Raw genomic sequence first — 19830 nt, forward strand, 5'->3', positions numbered from 1 at the left:
GGCGAATAATGCTCTCTGGGTCACCACACCCTAGAATGGGATAACAACAGCCAGAAGGGAGGGAAAGCTCTGTTTTGACTCATCCGTGGCCATGGCAGAGAGTCTGAGGGAGGCAGGGGAACAACTGCTGCTGCCGAGAAACACTCCGGCCTCACCACAAACATGCTGACACCGCCCGGGGAACACTCCCCTCTACTTCATCCCCATGACACTAGTTAATGGCCAATGCCAGCCACAGTGGGTGGATACTATCTCCTGAAGTCAGCAAGGTTCATAATGTCAGCAGGAATACAGGGAAGGTGCCGACTGGAATAGGCTCAGCCTCCCAGGAGGCTAGGAGAGCCAGCCTAGGATCCAAGGGAAACCTGGGAGTCATAGTCTTAACAAGAGGACGGCCACTCCAGAGCATACATGTGTGCACAACTGGGCTCTCTCAAGAGATGGAAACATGCACGCCTACCCTATAAGATCAGGCAGAGCTTCAAAGGACTTGGTATCTCTCCCTCATCTCATATACTGGAACATTGTGCAATAACAAGGACGCTACAACAGAGAAGGTTCAACAAACCCACATAAGAACTACAATTCCCAGGATTCCATGGGGGAGGCATAACAATTCACCAGATTTAAACCCCAATTCACATTTGTGAGACAGATGCACCCCTTCCTGCTGCAAAACAAAAAGAGAGAGAGAGAAGCAACATCCTTCAATTGGTCTGAGATCATTGCCCAGATCTCTGTGGTGGCTCAGAAAAACCAAATGTGCCAAGTAAATTTTATTTCATTTTTATTTATTATTGGACTTGTATACCGTCCTTCCCAGCCAGCTGACTCGGGGTGGTTCAAGCAATAATACAATTAAAACCAAACCAGAAAAAAAGAAGAAGAAGAAGAAGAGTTGGTTCTTATATGCCGCTTTTCCCTACCCGAAGGAGGCTCAAAGCGGCTTAAAGTCGCCTTCCCATTCCTCTCCCCACAACAGACACCCTGTGGGGTGGGTGAGGCTGAGAGAGCACTGATATCACTGTATCACTGCCTGGTCAGAGCAGCTTTATCAGTGCCGTGGCGAGGCCAAGGACACCCAGCTGGTTGCATGTGGGGGAGCGCAGAATCAAACCTGGCATGCCAGATTAGAAGTCCGCACTCCTAACCACTACACCAAACTGGCTCAAACAACCACAACCACAACCACTCATGCCATGCAACAGCTGGAAATGCCATCGCCCACCAAAGGTGGGGTGGTTCAAGGAGGGAGCCTGATCAATGTTCTGCCACCCAGCCTCAACCAAATGCCTGAAGGCTGAGCTCCATCTCACAGGTCCTGTGGAACTGTGAGAATTACGACGGAGCCCTCAGCTCTTCAGGGAGCTCATTCCACCAGATCAGGGCCAGGACTGAAAAGGCCTTGACACTGGTCCACACCAGGCAGACCTCTCTTGGGCCAGGGACCACTACCCTTTTTAGATTTGCAGAGCGTAATGTCCTGCCAGGGGCATAAGGAGACAGGCAGTCTCTCAGGTACACTGGACCCAGACTGGTGAATAGCCCTGAAGGTCAAAACTTGATTGGGAACACCACTGGAAACCACTGCAGCTGCCACAAAAAAAGGCTGGATATGGGCCCTCCATGATGTTCCAGTGAGGACCCTGGCAGCTACATTTTCTACCAGCTGCAGCTTCTGAGTCAAGCATAAGGGCAGGCGAGTGCAGAGCCCGTTATAGAGGCCTAGTCTGGAGGTGGTAGTCACATGGATCACAGTGGCCAGGTGTTCCGAGGCTAGGTAGGACTCTAGTAGCCTTGCTCAGTGGATGAGCCCCAGGATAGCAGGTGGCGGGGGGGGAAGAAAGGCAGACTTCAGCAGGCCAGGCACTGCGCTCTTCTTTTGCATGCAGAGAACAGCGAGATCACAATCCCCATGCCGAGCTGCCACCGTCATCAGCCACTTGGCAGAAGCTGCCGTGTTTATCTAAGCCACACACCTGCACCAGTGAGAGATTCAGCTGGCTAGAAGTCTCCTGATTTTTAGTTGGTCCTCCAGGCCTTGGAACACCACAGGAGTAAAAGCCAAAAGGAAAAGGAAGACTCTAGTCTCAGTCACCCATCTTTTGTTCTGGTGTAGCACCCAATATTTTAGTTGAAAGGGCTAGTCTACACGGAACAGTCCTACACGGTCCTGCAACTTACAGGAGGAAAACTGCAAGGGAAAAGAGAGTGGTTAATGAAAAATTAGAAGTCCCAAAACTTAAAAGCAAAATGAGATAAGTTGGGGTTTTTTATACCTTGCTTTTCACTACCTGAAGGAGTCCCAAACATGTTTGCCTTCCTTAGGTAGGCGGGGCTGAGAGAGCTCTAAAAGAATTGCTCTGCAAGGACAGCTCTGAGGGAACTGAGACTAGAACAAGGTCACCCAGCTGCCTGCATGTGGAGGAGTGGGGAATCAAACCCAGTTCTCCAGATTAGAGTCCGCCATACATAACCACTATAGCACACTGGCTCTCAATACCCACCACTAACACTATAGAAAAAACCACCAAAAGGTGAACAATGAAAGCCAATGTGGTATCATGGCTACAGTACTGGACTAGGATCAGGGAGACCCAGGTTCAAATCCCCACTCTGCTGCGGAAACTTGCTGGGTGATCTTGGGCCTGTCTCACACAGTCTATCCCGCACCGCAGGATTGTGAAGAGAACAATGTAAACCTGCTTCAAGTCTCTGCTTGAGGAGAAATGAAGTCAAATAAAGGTGGGGTAAAACAGTAAAAATAATGCAAAAATAGATAAAGAACAGAAATCAGTTTCTTCCACAGATAACTCCCATCACTGTTGGCCAAATCCATCTCCTATCTTCAGCTTTGTACAGGGGTTCAAATATTGGACTAGGATCCAGGAGACCTTTTTTCTAATCCTCAGATCACTGGGTGACTCTGGCCCCATCACTCTCTAATTTAGCCTATGCTACCTCACAGAGTTGTTGTAGGATTAAATGGAGGAGAGGAGAATGATCTTCTAAGCCGATTTCACTCCCCTCTGGGGGGAAAAACAGGTTCCAGATATCTAAATATCTCATCAGACTACAAAAAGAAGTACAAGTCAATGGGCCTAATGAAAGAAGTGTCTAAAAAGCAAGAATCCAGCTTGGCAACCTTCAGAAATACATGGCAGCTAGCACCTTCCCAAACAAAGATGCTTCTGCGCCATAAGAGAGAGCCCAATCATTACCTGCTGCTAAGCCGTCCCCTAAGAAGCACAAAAGAAAAAAAAAACCCTTCAAGGGCAGGTGTTGATAACCCTAGCCTACAGCCCTTGAGTCAACACAGGGCTTTTGAAAGCAGCACCATTCCAAAGTAAGACTCCCCCCCCCCCGCCCCCTGCCACCGCCACTGCTTCTGCAGAGCACACCACACATTCTCATGTTGCCCACGAAGCCATCTTCCTCCCATCAAACAAGACTGACAGCCCCCGCAGGCAGCCCTGAGCTGGAAAAAAAAAACCCTCAGCTTCTCACAGAAGACTCTGTAACTTCCTGGCTCTGTGCGAAATCTCCACCCCCAGGGATGCACTCAGTTGGTTCCGGAGGTAGAAGGGAAGCAGGTCAACTGCCCCGTGCTGCCCCAACCCTTCTGGCAATGTGGACAGCCGGGCAAGAAACTCAGCACATGTGTGCATTCCCAGCTCTGCCTTCCCCTCCCCTCCAGAAAGGGAAGCAGGACCCCTCTTCATGACAGGAATCAAAATGCTGGAGTCTCCCATTCCTGGTATTATTCCACTGTCTACCCCCCCCCCCAGAAGTTGCAATTGGAAACCCTGTGAATTAACCACAGTTCACTTAACAGGAAGCCAAAATCAACCCCCCCACACCCTCCCACCCCCCCAAAAAAAAAACCTCTACCCAAATCGACAATATTTATGGCTTAGCTCTATAGGCTAAAGGATACAACTCCCTGCTGATGGGTGAGAAAGGGGTTGGGGTGAACTATGAAAAACAAACCGTAACCCATGGTTGGTTCCAGTTTTCTTTATGTGGCCAGACACCACTCTCCCCCTGCCCCCACTGCAGGCATGAAATGAACCTGGGCAACACCTCACCCTCAACAGGAGGCATGTGTCGAGTAGTCGCGGCCAAGTACCTTTGCTCTCCTGCCTTGGTTACTAGAGCCAGCATCCCCTCCTCTCTTCACAAGCACCCAGGCCTCTGACCCTGAACCTCGCAAGGGGGCTCTCTCCCCGTTAATGTTTACTCAGGCTAGTTTAACAACTGCAGGTTGCCATGGTAACCTCGACAAGCCAGGCCTACCAGGGTCCAGCTGAGCTGGGGACAGCCAAGGGGACGATGATGATGGCCCCAGCCATGCGTGGGTGTCACCTTGGAGACTCAATGTTTTTTTCCCCCCAATTCTCCCCCCCCCCTGGTAGTCACATCCCCCTAGTTCTCAGCCTACCCACTCCCACTTTCAAATGCATGTCCTGGTCCCAGGGAACTGTACGGGAACGGTGCAAAACTGGTGATATTGGGGTTCCATTCCTGGCTTTCCAGCAGGAGTTGTTCCCCCCCACCCCCACCTTCATGCCAGAGGTGAAGGAGACTAAGAGTCAGCTCTCTGGGGTCTGAAGGTGAACTCAAAGCATTCACCAGTGGCCGAGGAGGTCGATTAAGACAAGACACCTGCCTCCAATTTTCACCTTGCCAACAAACTGTGTGAAGTCTTGGACAAGTTCTCTTTTCGACAACATCCACCTCCCCCCCACCACCAGCACCATTAACTGCACGCATCCATCCACTCTCACAAAAAACACACATAGTCACCCCAACAAGGAAGAAAAAATAAATTGAAGCCGGGGGGGGCATTCTGGGACCCTCTGGTGAAATGTACCATGGTGAAGGCAAAAGGAATTTTGCCCAGCTTCCCCAATTACCAAGGATGAAGCGGTCAACCCCCTTCCAAAGATCAGCCCCTCCAGGGTCCAGCATAAAGAAGAATCACCTGACGGCATCCAACCAGCCACCCCCGCCGCCTTCTCGCCAGAAGAGCAAGCCACATGAAGCCCTCCTGCCTCCAGCAGCCACAAGGTTAGAGCTGCATCATCCCCCCCCCTCACAACGCACTTCTAACTAGCCCACCCCCCTCTACCAACCCAGCCTGCTGCTATGTGTTGAAGGCTCCTTCGATCCAACTGTCTGTGAAGCTCTCTGCCAACACGCCTCTGTGCTGCATTATTTATAAAACAGAGGAGCAGAGGAACAGCTGCAGAGCACTCCACGGACGGCAGCCCGGCCTGGCTTTAAAGCACCATGACACCACAGGACGTGGGGCCCAGGGGTGGGGGGGGAGGAAGAAAGCCCTCCCCTCTGCTGCCAGTGCATGAGTCCTCTCCTTTCCTGACCCCTCTCACAGGCACGTCAACTTCAGTGTGCGGGGGGGGGGGGGGCATTTCTCACGATCTTCCTGTGGTCTGGGCAGGGAGGGTGCATCGTGGTGGGCAGAGGCTATATCTTAAGGTTCTTAGTCTCTCAGGAACCCTCTGTCAAAGGGTGGTGGCTTTGCAAAACATGTGATTGCGTGGATGGGTTTCACTCAGTTGCTCATTAAAAGCATGAAGATCCTGATCTGCCACATGCCGGGGGTCACACAGAGGCCCTGTGCAGGAAGCCTTGCCAGTGCCTGGGGTATTGATAGATTGGCTCCCCAGCCCACCACCAACTTCCTCCAATGTATTGCACCCCTGAGCCAGGCAAGAAGAGTAGAAACCCCTCTTGTTATGGGAATGCTGGAAAAGAAAAAGGAAAAAAGGAGAGGGAAGCAGCAAGCATGAAAACAAGGAAGAAGCCAAGACCCACTGTCCTGTGGCCAGAATCAGATTTCCCATCAATGCAAAGACCACCTTGCTCCAGTGGAGCAAAATAAGATCCCGGGCATAGAAACGTGCCCAAGGCACACTGTTCAGGGACATGCTCAGTGTTGCAACAGATTCTTCTTCGCTGAACCCAGCTCATCTCCCTCCTACCAGCTCCCATTCCCTGTGAGCCCCAGCGAGGCAATGATCAAGCTTAATTTTTTATTATTATGAAATTTCACACAAACATGCCAAAGAGCTGCCTGTTTCCCCCTCCCTTTCTGTTCCTCCGCCCTCCCCAAATCTCTTCTCCTGAAGATCTGTACCCGCTGAAGCCACGCTAGGCAAGGATGCCGATAGGATTAATTCTGCATGACTGCCCATCTCCACGGGGGTGTCTAAGACCCTCAGGCCTGCAGCAATCTTTAAAAAAAATTCCTCCAGCCCAACTTAATTCCCCTCTTCCTGCAGTGGTAGTACATCTGCCGCAGTTGAACACAAGGATGGCAAAGCAAAAACAGGGAACAGGCATAGAATTTTTCAGAAGAACAAGGAGGAAGAGAAGCAGGTCTGGATCAATGACTTTCGCACTCACATCCTTTCCCAGTGCTGCATTAACCAGGCAGTGCCCCAAGACTAGGGGTGGGGGAAGCATCAACCCTCCTCTTCTGGATTCAAGACCTTACACCATTTGAAGCAGAAACATGCTGCAATGGGCCCTGGTTTGATTTTCCTATAAAAATCCCCCTCTCACATCGTACAGGTGTAACACTCCACAGGTTGTGCTAAAATCTGGCAGACAGTGTTCCAGCATTCCAAGAGCTGTCAAAGCCAACAGCATTTGATCTCGGGTCCCTTGGTCTGTAAAAATAATAAGTACTCTGTACCTCTGTGGTTAGGAGTTGACAGAGCCTTCTCCTCTAATGCCTGTAAAGCAATTCAAGATTTCACAACAAGAGGTACTACAAAACAACTGGCTATTTATAATGAGCAGAATCACAACAGGTAACCACCAAGAGGATAAGCCAGAATGTTGTAGCCCTTGGTCTCAGACCCAGATGCCCAGGTTCAGGCCCTCAGACTGACACGGACCACCGACCTCACAGTTGCAAAGTTGCAAAGTAGTTGCAAAGATTAAAAAACTGTGAGGAGAAAACCATCACAAGGTGCCCATAAAAATAAAGGAATAACAGCACATGGTCCTGATGAAAATTGGACACAATACATGAAGAATTTCCTGTGATTCCGATGGATAAGGTATGCATATATACAGAAACTGAAAGACTAAGATGCAGACCCATGAAGGCCACTCAAGAACAGGTGCTTCTTGAGTGTCATGGGTTAAGTCTAATGCATAAGACCATGCAGCCCTTAGACCAACAGAGAGATATTCACAATGTACTCAACAAGCCACATACATTCGGGTTACTAAAGGTGCCAAATGACCAGTGGATCTCTTTCAGAGATCAAGTTCCACACGGGACCTTCCACATCACAGATCAGCACTCAAGATACTGCTCTACAATGCAAGAAAACCAAGAGCAGGAGCCCATTAGGCTCTTTTAGTAAAATATATACAGTTCGTACTATATTGTATTCACACCTGCTGATCCTGGTCACTGGGAATCAGTTGCTGCTCATCCCTAGGACAATGGCAAAACTATTATCCAACAAAGCATACAAGTGTATCCTCAGGACCGCTTAACAATCAAAGCATAAACAATCTGTTTTAAATAAGTACCGTCAGCACTGCCTGGAAGGATCAAAGCATCCAACTTACTTCAGAATGTCTGATTGGAATCTGGGAGACTCCTGCCATAGAAGCTTATTGGGTGACCTTAAGGCTATTCACACATATTCGAAGCCTAGCCTACCTCAAAAAGTTGGTTAGGAAGATAAAATACAGCAGAGAATAATGTATGGTTGCCAGGTTGGTTGGACCAGCCGGCCGAGGATTTTTTTTTGGGGGGGGGGTAACTGGGAGTTAGAAGGGAAGAACCAGGAAGCAAATGCAGCGACCTTATGACCCCAGGAACTGACATAACATGTAATGGATGTCAGGGGCAACATTCTGGTTTGTGGCTAAAACCTCTATGTTAGAATTAGCCTCTTAGGCACTGCATTTACTTCCTGGTTGTTCCCTTTCTACATCTACTAAGTTCCCTCAGATTCCTCGAGCCTTAAAACAGGGGGAGAGGCTTCAAACCAGAGAATCCCCTGGCCCCAACTGAGGATTGGCAACCCCAGAGTAATGTAAAGGGTCTTGGGTCCCCACAAGGGAGAAAGGCAGAGTATAAATGAAGTAAATAAATAACAGTTCTGCCTCCCACAGAAATCTGCCTTTAAGTGTTCAGCCTTTCCAGATCCCAGGTCCACCTCTAAATCCAGGTGGCAAGATGAGCTGTAAAAGCACATGGCAAAAAGTCAGATGACATCACAGCCATCTGATGGGAAGAGGAGAAGCTGGAGTCTCTGAAGCTGCATGTACTGAGCAGTAATAACCTCCACAGCTGAATAGTCTCACTTCTTGCTGTATCTCCAGGCATGGGTGTAGAGAGACACGGAGTCCTTATTTGTGTGTATGTGCGCTAACAACAGGACTTCCGAAAAGACAGGATCTCACAACCCAGGAACTGAAGACAGTTGCTCTAGGAAGTCTGCAAGTGATCAGCAAGCATTTGGCAACCCCTCAGAAATTTGTCAGTGGCCCATCACCCGTCTACATTTTGCTTAGAGCAGCAACAAAAGCTTGCTAGGTAAAGCAAGGAAAATGCGAAGCTGCACTGTTTGCGACAAAAGCAACAGTTAAAACCCCCCTTTTTTGGCCATCCACTCCTTTTTTATTTGATAGAGTTTTCGGGGGGAGGGGGGGACAACAACAGTCCCTCTTAAGCAAGGCACTCTTTACAGGGACCAGCTCGGGTGCTGTAGAAGCAACACCCTCTGCCCCATTTTCCATCCAGAAAGCGTTCCCCCCCCCTCCCTTCCCTCAGAAAAGAAGTTATCCACAGGGATCAAATACACATGGGATCAGCTGCTTTTAAAGCCACCAAAGTGCTTGGAGGCAAGCAGAACAATGGGGCCTGCCAGAAATGGAAAACAGAACTGATGGTTAACGTCTTACCCCACACTCCCCAAATTCCCACAATGCACCAGCACCCACAAAGGAAGAGGCAAACATTGCTTTGCACTTTGAAAGCTTGAAAATCCAATCTAGCCTTGAGGCAAAGGCACTCTTCTTCGGCTGGAGCAGGAAGGGGCAAAGCAAGCCCCCACCCCTCGCAACAGGAACCCAGCCTCCTGTTGCAGAACAAGGGGACTTTTCCTCCAGCTCTCCCTCCACCCATCCAAAATGGGCAATGTTTTATCAGGAGAAAAGAAAGGAAGAAAACACTTCCCACCCCAGATGCTTACAGAGCTATAGATCCATGCATTTAAATCATTTGTGTCTTTACCTTCTCCCTCACTGGCTGCGAATTTTTCCTGTTTTGGCACTGGTAATTAGGGGGTGGAACAGATGGTGGAGGGCTCATTTAAAGTAATGCATCCATTAAAATAACCTTTGCTGTCGGGGACCACATTCCCACAAGGGGCTGGTTTCAGCTGGGGACAGAAGGCAGGGGAAGGGGTAACTGGACTTCAGAAAGAGTAAGGACAGAAGCCACCAAGGCAGCAGCAGAGATGAATGAGCATGCAAGAGACCCTAAAAGAAGCTGGACAGTCCTAGCTGGTTACCTGGCAGCATGGAAGGGGCTAGTCCCAGTATAAAACATGGCTCAGGTGGTTCCACTCCAGATTCTTTTGTTCCACATGGCCACCAGCAGCCTGAGTCTGCTCTCTATCTTCCTACATTATATGCCATTGTAAGTGGGCTATTCTTAGGCCACACTGCCCGCCTTCCCAAACACACACATGCACATCCCTTGCAGGACCTGGAAAGTCAGGAGATCTCTGAACAAAAGAAGCTTTAAGCGAGTAGAATGTACTTCAAATCTTGTGTATGGAAGGAGGTAAGAGTCAAAATGTGCTGAGAGTTAACCCCAAATGCTGGCCCAAGAAATGTCTAATAAGAGGATCGGAATATATTATGTCATTCTTTTTAAGGTGCCAGCATGAATCTTTCACTACATTTTTCCTCCTGGTACCAGGGGGAACAAAGAACCATTCAAACATACTCTTGAGATCACTGGAATTCCCATTCCATTAAATTTATCTCTTACAATCATCTTTCTTCCCATCCTTCAAAGAAGTGCATCAAGGTGGGTCAGCGCTACTGTTGCTGTTGGACTTAATGGCAGTGTTCGGCACTGTTGACCAAGGGTTATTAGCCCACTGCCTAACCAATGTGGAGATTGAAGGGGCCACCCTTAAATAGCTGCAATCTTTTTCCAAAGTCAGGCAGAAGGTCACACTAGGGGAGAGATCCTCTGAGCAGTATGCCCTGACAGTTTTGTTCAACATCTATGTGTCCCCTCTCCCAGCTGATCCAAAGTTTTGGGCTGGGGTTCCATCCATATGCTGATGACAGCCAGCTATGCATGTTGATAGATGGTCATCTGTCCCACCCCGCAGAGTCTTTGGGCAAATGTCTGGAGACCATGGTGAATCTGCTGAAGCTAAATCTATCTAAGACTAAGGTACTCTGGCTGAGTCAACATGCCCCAGGTGAGACAGCACAACTCCCAGTCTTGAGGGGTCCAATTTACAGGTTCAGCAACCATAAGGAGTCTGAGGGTAGTCCTGGATGCCATTGTCAATGGAGGCCCGAATCACGAATGTTGTTCATCAGACATTTTACCACCTTCACCAGGCATGACAACTAGCACCTTACGTGTCAGCATCAGACTTAGCCACTGCACAACCACCAGACTGGACTACTCTAAGCAGGGACACCCTTGAAATTGCTGTGGAAATTTCAACTGGTCCAGTATGCAGCAGCACCGATCCTTATGGAGAGTATATGTTCAGCTTGTGCTCTCCTAAGTGCACTGGCTCCAGATAGAAGACCAATCAAATTAGAAGTTTTGGCTCTAACCTTTAAAGCCCTAAACCGTCTAGGATAGTCATACCTGCCAGACCGTTTCTCCCACTGTATCCTCCAACAAAGATTGAGCAATCAAAACCTGCTCAGGATCCCCAGCCCAAAGAAATCAAACTGACCTCAACCAAGGTCAGCCTGGTATAACCCTCTACCTAGTGAGATCAGGGCCCTATGGGACCTTACGCAGCTCCGCAGAACCTATAAGACAAAAGCTGTCCTGCCAGGCCAAGGTTGAGGACTTGATCACACCTGAGTTAAACAGTTCTGCATTTTTGTATTTTTAAAGACATTTTTAACGACATTACATTTTAAATGTAAAATTACATTTAATGTAATTTATGTAATTTTAAAGTGGAGATTTTATATTTTAAATCTTCGTAAGCATTGAATTGGGTGTTTATCTGTTGTAACCCGCCCTGAGCCCCCAGGGAAGGGCAGGTTAAAAATACAATAATAAATAAATAAAGCCCAGGACAACTTACATACATGGTGATTGCCATCTTCATTTTATCCCCCTAACAAACTTATGTGATAGGTTAGAGAAAACTAGCAACCTCAAGACCACTTAGTAGTCCAACAGGGGAGCCAAGCCCAATCTCTCTCCAGTCACTATCCTGCACTAATTCTTCCTCTGCTAGCACTGCTTCCTTCCCAGGTGTTTTGCATAATATTTCTAAGCCTATTACCACCAGGGCTAGAAGCTTGTTTCTTCAGAGAGATACTGAAGTAGTAAGCTTAGATGTTCAAAAAGCCAGGTCCTACACCCAATGCATCACTCATATGGGGCAATCCCAGAATACATACAGCCTCAAGCATTGTCACCTCAACACTAGGTTGCCCAGCATTTAGTCAGCAGGGGCACGCCCAAAGCTACCATGCAACTTTCGCTGCAATCTCACAAAGAAATCCAAACATGGATCAGCATGCCTCACTTGACCAGAAGAGGACTCAACAAATCCTGCACAAATCCCAAGCAGCTTGAATGAAACAATCTGGTGCAAGCTCTCTCTGCCTGGGAGGAGTTTTTGCATACCAACTGGTGTGATCTGGAAGGTGGCCAGCATTTTTTTTTTTAAGTACAAAGGTGTAGCCCTGGAATAATACTCCTGCTGGGGCAACACTAACCCTGAGGCCTCTAGAGGACGCAACAGCTGCACCATACATCCAGAGACCTTGTTGCACTTTCACAAAACTCCCCAATGTAAGCCTTGCCAGGGATTTGAGGGGTGTGGTAGAGGAGGACTCTGCCTGAGGGCAGCCACAAGAATCTTGCAATCCTTGCCTTTCCGTCCCAGCCCCCAGCCTGGGCGAAGGACTCCCTCAATGGAAACCCGAGGTGAGCCTAAAGGAGCAATCGCCATTCCAGGCAGCAACGGCCTCTCCCGTTTCAGGCTTGGCTCCCAGGAGAGCAGGGGCAGGCTTTGTTCTGGAACTGGAGAATGGGCCAGAAAGAGCGAAACACGGTCTCTGCCAGCGCTCATGTTTCATTCTCATGGAATGCTGGGGAGGGGAAGAGCCCCCCCCAGGGCTTTGGACGAGGGGCAGTCAGGGAGAGGGTTACTGCACAGGAGAAAGCATTTTGAGCTCAGGCGGGCTGAGGAAAAAAGATCTGAGCACACACATCTGTGATCATGCCTTGGAAACCTGAGGGTGTGTCTGGAGACAGCTGTACAGACACTCTCCCCAGTATAGGGAGTACCTGCTGCTGTGGGGTGCTTCATATTAATGGGGGGGTCCCTAAAACACCCCCCTCACTGAACGCTGCCTTTGAGAACTGCTACATGTTTATCTCCCTCTTTCTCCAAGGAGTTCAGGGCTGTACACATGGTCTAGTCACAACAAGGTCTTGGATTATCACAACAACCCTATGAGGCTGGTCATGCTAAACCAAAGCGACTGACCCCAAGGTTATTCAGCAAATTGAGCTCAGTAGAGACCTGAACTCACATCTCTATCACTCCTTCTTGAGTATTCTACCTACACTGCTTCCTTACCCCTTCGACAGGACACTGGTCCAAGGCCATTTCTTGTCTCACAACACCCATCTTAAAATGACGTCATATCCTTTGACAGGCAGGCTTATTGCTATAAAATGTTTTGACTGATCAGGTACGTTGGAAAGGAGCTGTAGCCAGATGGGGGGGGGGAGGGGGGAGAAAAAGCCAGTACCATTTACTGTTATTTAACAGTTAGTTTTGGGGGGGGGGAGATCAGGTTAGTGGAATTAGACAGGATTTTAAGACCTGCAACTGTATAACTAGGAACCACATTTATTTACTGGAACCGAGATCAGCATAAAACTGTGAAAAGCATTCATTCATAATGGAAAAGTTATTCATTGGTGACTGTATCTGCACATACCAGTTCAACCCCCAAACAATTCTGCAACAAGGTTCTCACAAAGAGAAAGCACTCGCTTACAGACTACTGGCCTTGGTTTTAGAAGGGACAATTCATATCAAAATGACCCTATAATTCCTGCCTGATCTAGGAAAGGGCATTTCTCTCCTCCCATCACCAGATGCCTTGTTTTTGGCTTCTAAGGAAAGCTGCAGAATCGGGAGGAGAGGTGAACGTTTCCTGAGAGCTTTGCGTCTGTGCTTTTCTTGGGGTATTTAGAGGAAAGGGAAGGGGGAACAATCCCACACTTGTGGAGAGTATTTACTAGCTGGCTGCCCCCATCTGTCTCTGCTTTACATAAGCTTCCTTCTGCCGCACCTCGGAGGATGGAAGGAAATCAATGCGGGGGGGGGGGGGGAGTGAGAGCAAGCCATGGACAGAAAAATTCCAACCCACCCAGCTATGTTCAAATATTTAGTGTGTGCTCGCAAGGTGTTTCTGCTGCCTTTAGGGTATCGCTGTGTTTGAAGCAACAGAGAGCGAAAGGAAAAGAGCATGGGGTGGGTGGGGGATAAAAGTGAGAGCAAGCTTTATGCATTGTTTTCTTTCTTCTCTGGCTATCTGTTGGCACTGATACACATATATGGTGGCAACCAGAAGGAAGGACAGAACCATGTCTAGTCAGAAGAGGGGTGTGCAGATGTGTAACTGGAACAGCAAAGGATTCCTCCATAAATCGCAGGTGGGGAGCCTCTGAATTGCTTGGGTGGGGAGAGGAAGAGAGGAGGCCTCCAGTGAGGATTTGCATATTTGTTGGATTGCGGGGGGGGGGGGGGGGTGGAGAAGAAGAAAGGGATTGTGGAACTTATCTTTGATCAGTCAGGCAGGGATGTGTTGAGGCGCACAGCAGCGCACTGACCCTGCGGACCCACATACCTTGCGCTCCAGGGAGCCCCAAAAGACCTAGGTAATGCTCCTGCTTCGCGTTGGCACAAGGGGATGGCGGCTTGAGTTACACTAAGCAGGTCCCATTCCAGGCTCAGATCCTCTTCCATTACGGTTCACATCAGGCATTTTCAGGACGCCACCGCCCCCACACGCACTCCAGCCTGGCAAGCTCACAGCAGACACCTCCTTTGCTCCCTCCTCACACTCCCCCCACCCTGCACACACATCTCAGCAATCTGTATTCCTCACAGACTGCGCAGAGCACACAGTTACCTCCAAGCTGCCCAATGGCTCCAGAGTGACCCGGGGGACGGCTAGCAGCTGTGACACTTCAATAGCCAATGTGAACAGAAGGACTGTGCCTCCTTGTTGTTTTTTTCTTTTTTACTGGCACATTAAATAGCAAGGGTGGGGGGAAGCAATGACTACCCTTGCCCTCTTCTCACCCCCACCCCCTTCCAATATGGAATTTGACCCCTCCATTGCCTTGTCATGCCTGCACAGCGCTGCAAGCCATTCCCTTTTTCTCAGGCAGTGTCTGAGGCAGGAGGAGGCTCCTCAAAGACACGGGTTGTCTCTGCATTTTCCCCCACGCCAAATTATTTTTCTTTTCCGGGAAACGGAATGGAACCGGGGTGTCACTCGGAAAGACAGGACTGAGAACTTCCAAAGCCCATGCCCAGGTTCTGGAGGCAGGAGAGAACACGCGGGGGGGGGGGGGGAGAGAGGGGGAATAAATAAGCCATGTTGCTCCGTAGCATTCTTAACGCATGGCATTGTTTGCTCTGCCCGTTCTGGGGGAAATGAAGGCCCGATGAAGCTTTGGAATATAGCGAGCCGCTTTCCCTATTTATTCCTCACAGAAGTAACAAAATTTTGCGACTAGATGCTCACAATTGCCCACTGCTTTGCTGTCCTACTCATTTTTGCCCCACTGAACCATTCCTAATTTACCCCCTTTTGATCGCAGCAGCCTCACTTTTCCCTCAGAGTTCTTACGGCAGGCTTCATGGCTGCTATGGCAACGGGCCTGCCCAACAGCTCACTACACTGCCACGTGCTTATGGGGCTGTGTGTCCCTGAGCAGAAGCATGCCCCTTTACCTGCTACACAGGTGAAGAGGAGCACAGGAGGGACCAATGGGGTGAAGCCAGGTATCTAAAATGGCAGCTGACATCTAAGCATTGCCCCGCAAGGGAGCTGAATGCTGCCTGTCCAAGCCAAGAGAATGGTTAGGAGAATAACAGTGTGCAGCAAGGAACGGCAGACAAAACCCAGAAGGAAGCCAGGGAAAGAAGGCTAGAGGTGAAATTAGTTCCACATCTCACAGAAATTGACATTGGGGACTATGATGCCTAGCATGGCTTGGATCCTGTTCATTTGAATTCTCATCAGGAACACAGTCACCTTTTTTTTTTTTGCCAACCAAGCGATGGGAACCCACGTCACTCCCTCTAAAAGGATCACCTCCTTTATCAGCACATATTAACCAGCAGCAACACCCCTTCCCCTCATATGCTGCCTGCTACCCCAGCTCCAACTAATATTCTGTGCTGTCTGGGACAGAACGTCCCCCCTCAATGGGCTTTTCTACCCCTTTGCAACAAAGCTCATTCCATGCATTCACCGGCCTGTCAGCTCATCCATCCCTTCCACAAATCCAGCTGAATTCCTCCCTCCCCGCCTCTCTCAGCCGCTACCATAAATAAACCGTTTTTCCACACTTGGCATGTGCCCTCTGCACTCTGTGCTCCCCACCCACCAAGTTCCACTCATCTAATCTCTGCTGTTATTCCCCCCCTAAAAACTCCTTTTTTAGAACATCATCAGCATGGGGGGAGGGGGGGGGTAATGGCACAAAACTGAATTGCCCAGTTCCTTTTTGCTACCATGGGTGTACAAAAAAGCTTTAAGAATTGACATAAAGTCCAAAAACTTTCCAGTCATTAAAAGTTACAGTACCCCGAAATGTTGCTGACCTTCCGGGCCTCACTGCGGCACAGGCATTTGAGGCTTCCTGTCTCACAGATCAGGTAGCACAGTTGCACACTCTTTGCATTCTGGGGCAGGAGATTGTTCAGCCTTGCAGTACTAGTTTCTGCAGCAAAAATCAAACACACTGGCCTCTGTCACATCTAGATGTCCATGAATCACAAATGGTGTTTCCATTCTTTCTTTCCTCAAGAGTGATAGTGCTGAAATGAAACCACATGCAGACCCCTTCAGATTTGACTAGGTTGCCTGAATCCATATGAAATTATTTCAAACTGCAAGCTGAATTGTGACAAATCTTGGAAAACTCAGATTTGGTGCCGATCAGCACCTATCAAGGCAACGCTAACCCAATGGTAAAATTCTGAATTTGCTCTTGAAAAGCCCTGAGGTAAACCTTGTACACACCCCTTTCCATGCTAAAATGACACAGTATGCCCTGTACACCAGCTACTTTACACCCAATCCCTCTATACTCAAGCTAGCCCTACTCTCTGGCCTGCCTCTGGGTTTGCTAGAGCTGGTCTGGAAAACAAAATTGTGTTTTGCCCAAATTCTTCACACTTACATATCTGTTGCCTTCGCTTTCCCCTCAGTCACCTGTCTAGGACTCCTTCCTTTCTAAATCTCTTCTCTGGGAGGACTCCCAGTTCTAGGCTTGTTTCACCTTGAACCGAGAAGGAAGCTTCTCTTCTCATTATGTTCCCTCCTGGAAGTGCCTGACTTAACAGAGCCATCAAGGCCCAGACACACTCTGGACCCCACCCTTGCAAGACTGAGCCTTCCCTTCTCCTCAGGCCAAGGCAGCTGGGCTTGTTCATGGATTTCCCACAGATAAACTAGAACAAAGCTCACCAAATCTTCTTCCTTGAAATGCCCCTGTGGAATTTTGACTTGTTTTTAACCCCCCTCCCACCTGCTGCTCCCCTTCTCACTCCCTCTAGGGCAGTCATGCAACCAAACACCAGTTTCCAGCAATCAACTGGTGAGTCCACCTGGGAATTGTTAACAGAGCCTCTTTCACCCCACCCCCTTCTTAAGGAACAGACACTTTCCCCCTGGATATCCTTATTCCCATCATCACTCCCTGCACTATTCTTATCCCATCAACCACCCAGATATTTTCACTTTCTTTTCACCTACACATGACTCCCCCCTTTAAAAAAAGCACGACCAGTATAGTCTTTTCCTGACCGCTCAATACCATATTCAGTCTTGCCTCAGAAACCTGAATTTCATCACCTTTGACAGTAAATGTGCTGACCAACAGAAGTGAGGCGACAGAAAACAGTTTGATATCCCCAGGGTGTTCTGCCCAATTTCCCTTTTCGGAAGAGAGGGGGAGGAGAGTGTTGCTGTATACTGATCATGAGCAGACCCCCCCTCCCCACCAGATTCTTTTCTCCCCCTGTCCCCAATTTCATAGAAATCCACAGAAAATAGATGCTTCCCTAAGGCAGAGGGGAAATCTGCCCTACGAGACCACAGCCATCACTGTCAACTTCATGGGAGAAAGGAGATTCTCAAACTTAAATTACTTGACCTCCTCACAAAGGAGCATGTAAGTTAAAAATGGTGCCACAGCTGATAAGGACTCTTGCTGTCCAACTTGTGCCTGCAAGATGCTGCAGCTTAGTGGTAGAGCATATATTCGTGGTTCCCAGGTTCAATCCCTGGTATCTGGCTGAAAAGATATGAGCAAGCAGAGAGCCCTTGAAGAGTGGCTGCCAGTCACAGGTAGATGGGCTAGTAGATCGATCCTGTGCTTATGTACATCTGGTCACTCAAAACTGTAGCATGATCCTATTCCTCCCATGCACTGTAAATCTGCAGATCAAATAGCAGCTTGGCCTTAGTCATGCCACTGTGTCTAAATAAGTCCTACACACATACACCGTTTTAGGCCGGCGCAGATTTTTAAAACAAAATTCAAACAAGTAACATAACAAACACTGTAGGAAAAAGCCTTAACACAAAACAGCATGAGACAGATAATGCATATTCCCAGGAAACATTTATCCATGGTCGTCTACTGCACAGGTTCTATCACAGTTTGTTCCAAAGGACTCCTAGACTTTCCCTACAAGCCCTAATGTTGGATCTGCTCTTAAAAGCCAGGACGTCCCTTCCAACACTATTATTTTATGATTCTGTGAGAATCAGCCCCATCAGTACCCACAAAGCAGTAAAATCAAGGCACTACAGGCGACAGAGTGCAAGAGGTAAGCCAGGGTACCATGGTACCTGCCAGCACCTTTCTTGGCGTCCGCCAAATGTTTCTAGAAAGTGGACAGAGTCAGGTGGGGTTTCTGCCCAGCAATGGTTCTGATTGGCAATACAGGTTTTTAAAAATGTTGCTTTGGCAGCAATCTCCCACCACCCCACAGGGATCTTTGCTATGCCTTCCATTTTGTGGCTTGTTCTATGTCCTGCAAAAGCTCTTTTGTAGCAGGCATTTGTGGCTGTGCCCACCATGCTGTGTCAGGATCTCAAAGGCGCCTGCAAGCTCAGAAAGGTTTCACAAACTACCATCCCAGAACCTGGAGTTTAAGTCATTTTGCATTTTCAAACAAGAAAACCAAGCCAGAATATTCTTATACTATGCCAAGCACCTTCCAGGGTCGCTTATAGCATGTACAGGATAGGTGTTCCCAGCATGGAACCTAAAGGGGGGGGGGACAAAGGTACAAAGCAACAACAAGAATATGGTTTGCACAATATGCACCACCACTACAGGATGGGTCTTCTTTAGGGTATCTTGCCTGGCTTTCAGCCTTAAATAGAGGAGCCCCTCTGCCTGCTGAAGCCCTGATTTTGACACCTGCCCAACCTTTTCACTCAAAACACCTGAGCACAGAAGTAGGAGGGCATTTCAGAAAGTAACAGCAATTTTCCCCACATGCAGCAATTTTTGACACTGCTTTCTGAAACGGCATCATAATTACAGCAATTATTTACTGCAGTAATTACAGCTTGAGAGATGAAACAAGAAGTGAAGCAGTTACCAAGGGGCAAAACTCAGACACAACTACTCTGGGTTAAGGCAGAAGGGTATTCTGAGTTTTGCTGCAGAGGCCCTCTGAGACCTTTAAAACAAGTGCTCAAGAGTTCCCATGGCATGATACAAATTGGTGGCAGCACTCTTCTTCCTTTGCAACTGGGTACCACAAGTTGAATGATGAAGTACCTACAGTTGAACTGAGAAAGACAGGATGGAGGGCAGATAACAAACAACATGGCCTCCCTCCAGCCAACACCAGTCAGAACAGGCCACACTGACCATGATAAGCAGCATCAAGCACAATCTTCTCAGACTAGCTGTTGTGGCCACTGCTTGTCCGACGGACATGAGAAACCAGCAGTACTCTACAACTCAGCTATAAGGATCAGAACAACTGTTTCAAGCACACTCAATCTCTAGACCACATTTGGAATTTTGAAAGGGGGTGATGATTTTTTAAAATAATGATTCCAGGAGTGGTAGAACCAAACCCCAAATGGCTCCAGCTAGAAGTAGAGCCAAATGGAATATCTCCCTCCTCCTGGGAAGAAGAAAAGCCTAAAAGCAGAATGGAATCACACACCAAGGAAAGCCCAGGTGCTGCTCCTCCTGTGAGAAACTCTTTCATTGGATGAAGGCAGCCAGTAACACACCCTACCTTACAATGGCCCTGC

General features: G+C 48.5%; 1 protein-coding gene across 4 annotated transcripts in view; it reads right to left on the minus strand.

Annotated features, from left to right (window-relative positions):
- AHDC1 (AT-hook DNA binding motif containing 1) overlaps nt 1–19830 on the minus strand; it is a 202348-nt gene that overhangs the window by 176149 nt on the left and 6369 nt on the right. The window contains exon 1 of one of the 4 annotated variants that reach the window (XR_013231050.1): nt 4130–4239. The exons of the other annotated variants lie outside the window; for them this stretch is intronic. The gene's annotated coding sequence lies outside the window, so the exon portion shown is untranslated. Of the gene's footprint in view, nt 1–4129; nt 4240–19830 lie in introns of those variants that run through there. 4 annotated transcript variants of the gene reach the window in all.

This window comes from Paroedura picta, chromosome 5 (genome assembly GCF_049243985.1).
Source record: "Paroedura picta isolate Pp20150507F chromosome 5, Ppicta_v3.0, whole genome shotgun sequence".
Lineage (NCBI taxonomy): Eukaryota > Metazoa > Chordata > Lepidosauria > Squamata > Gekkonidae > Paroedura > Paroedura picta.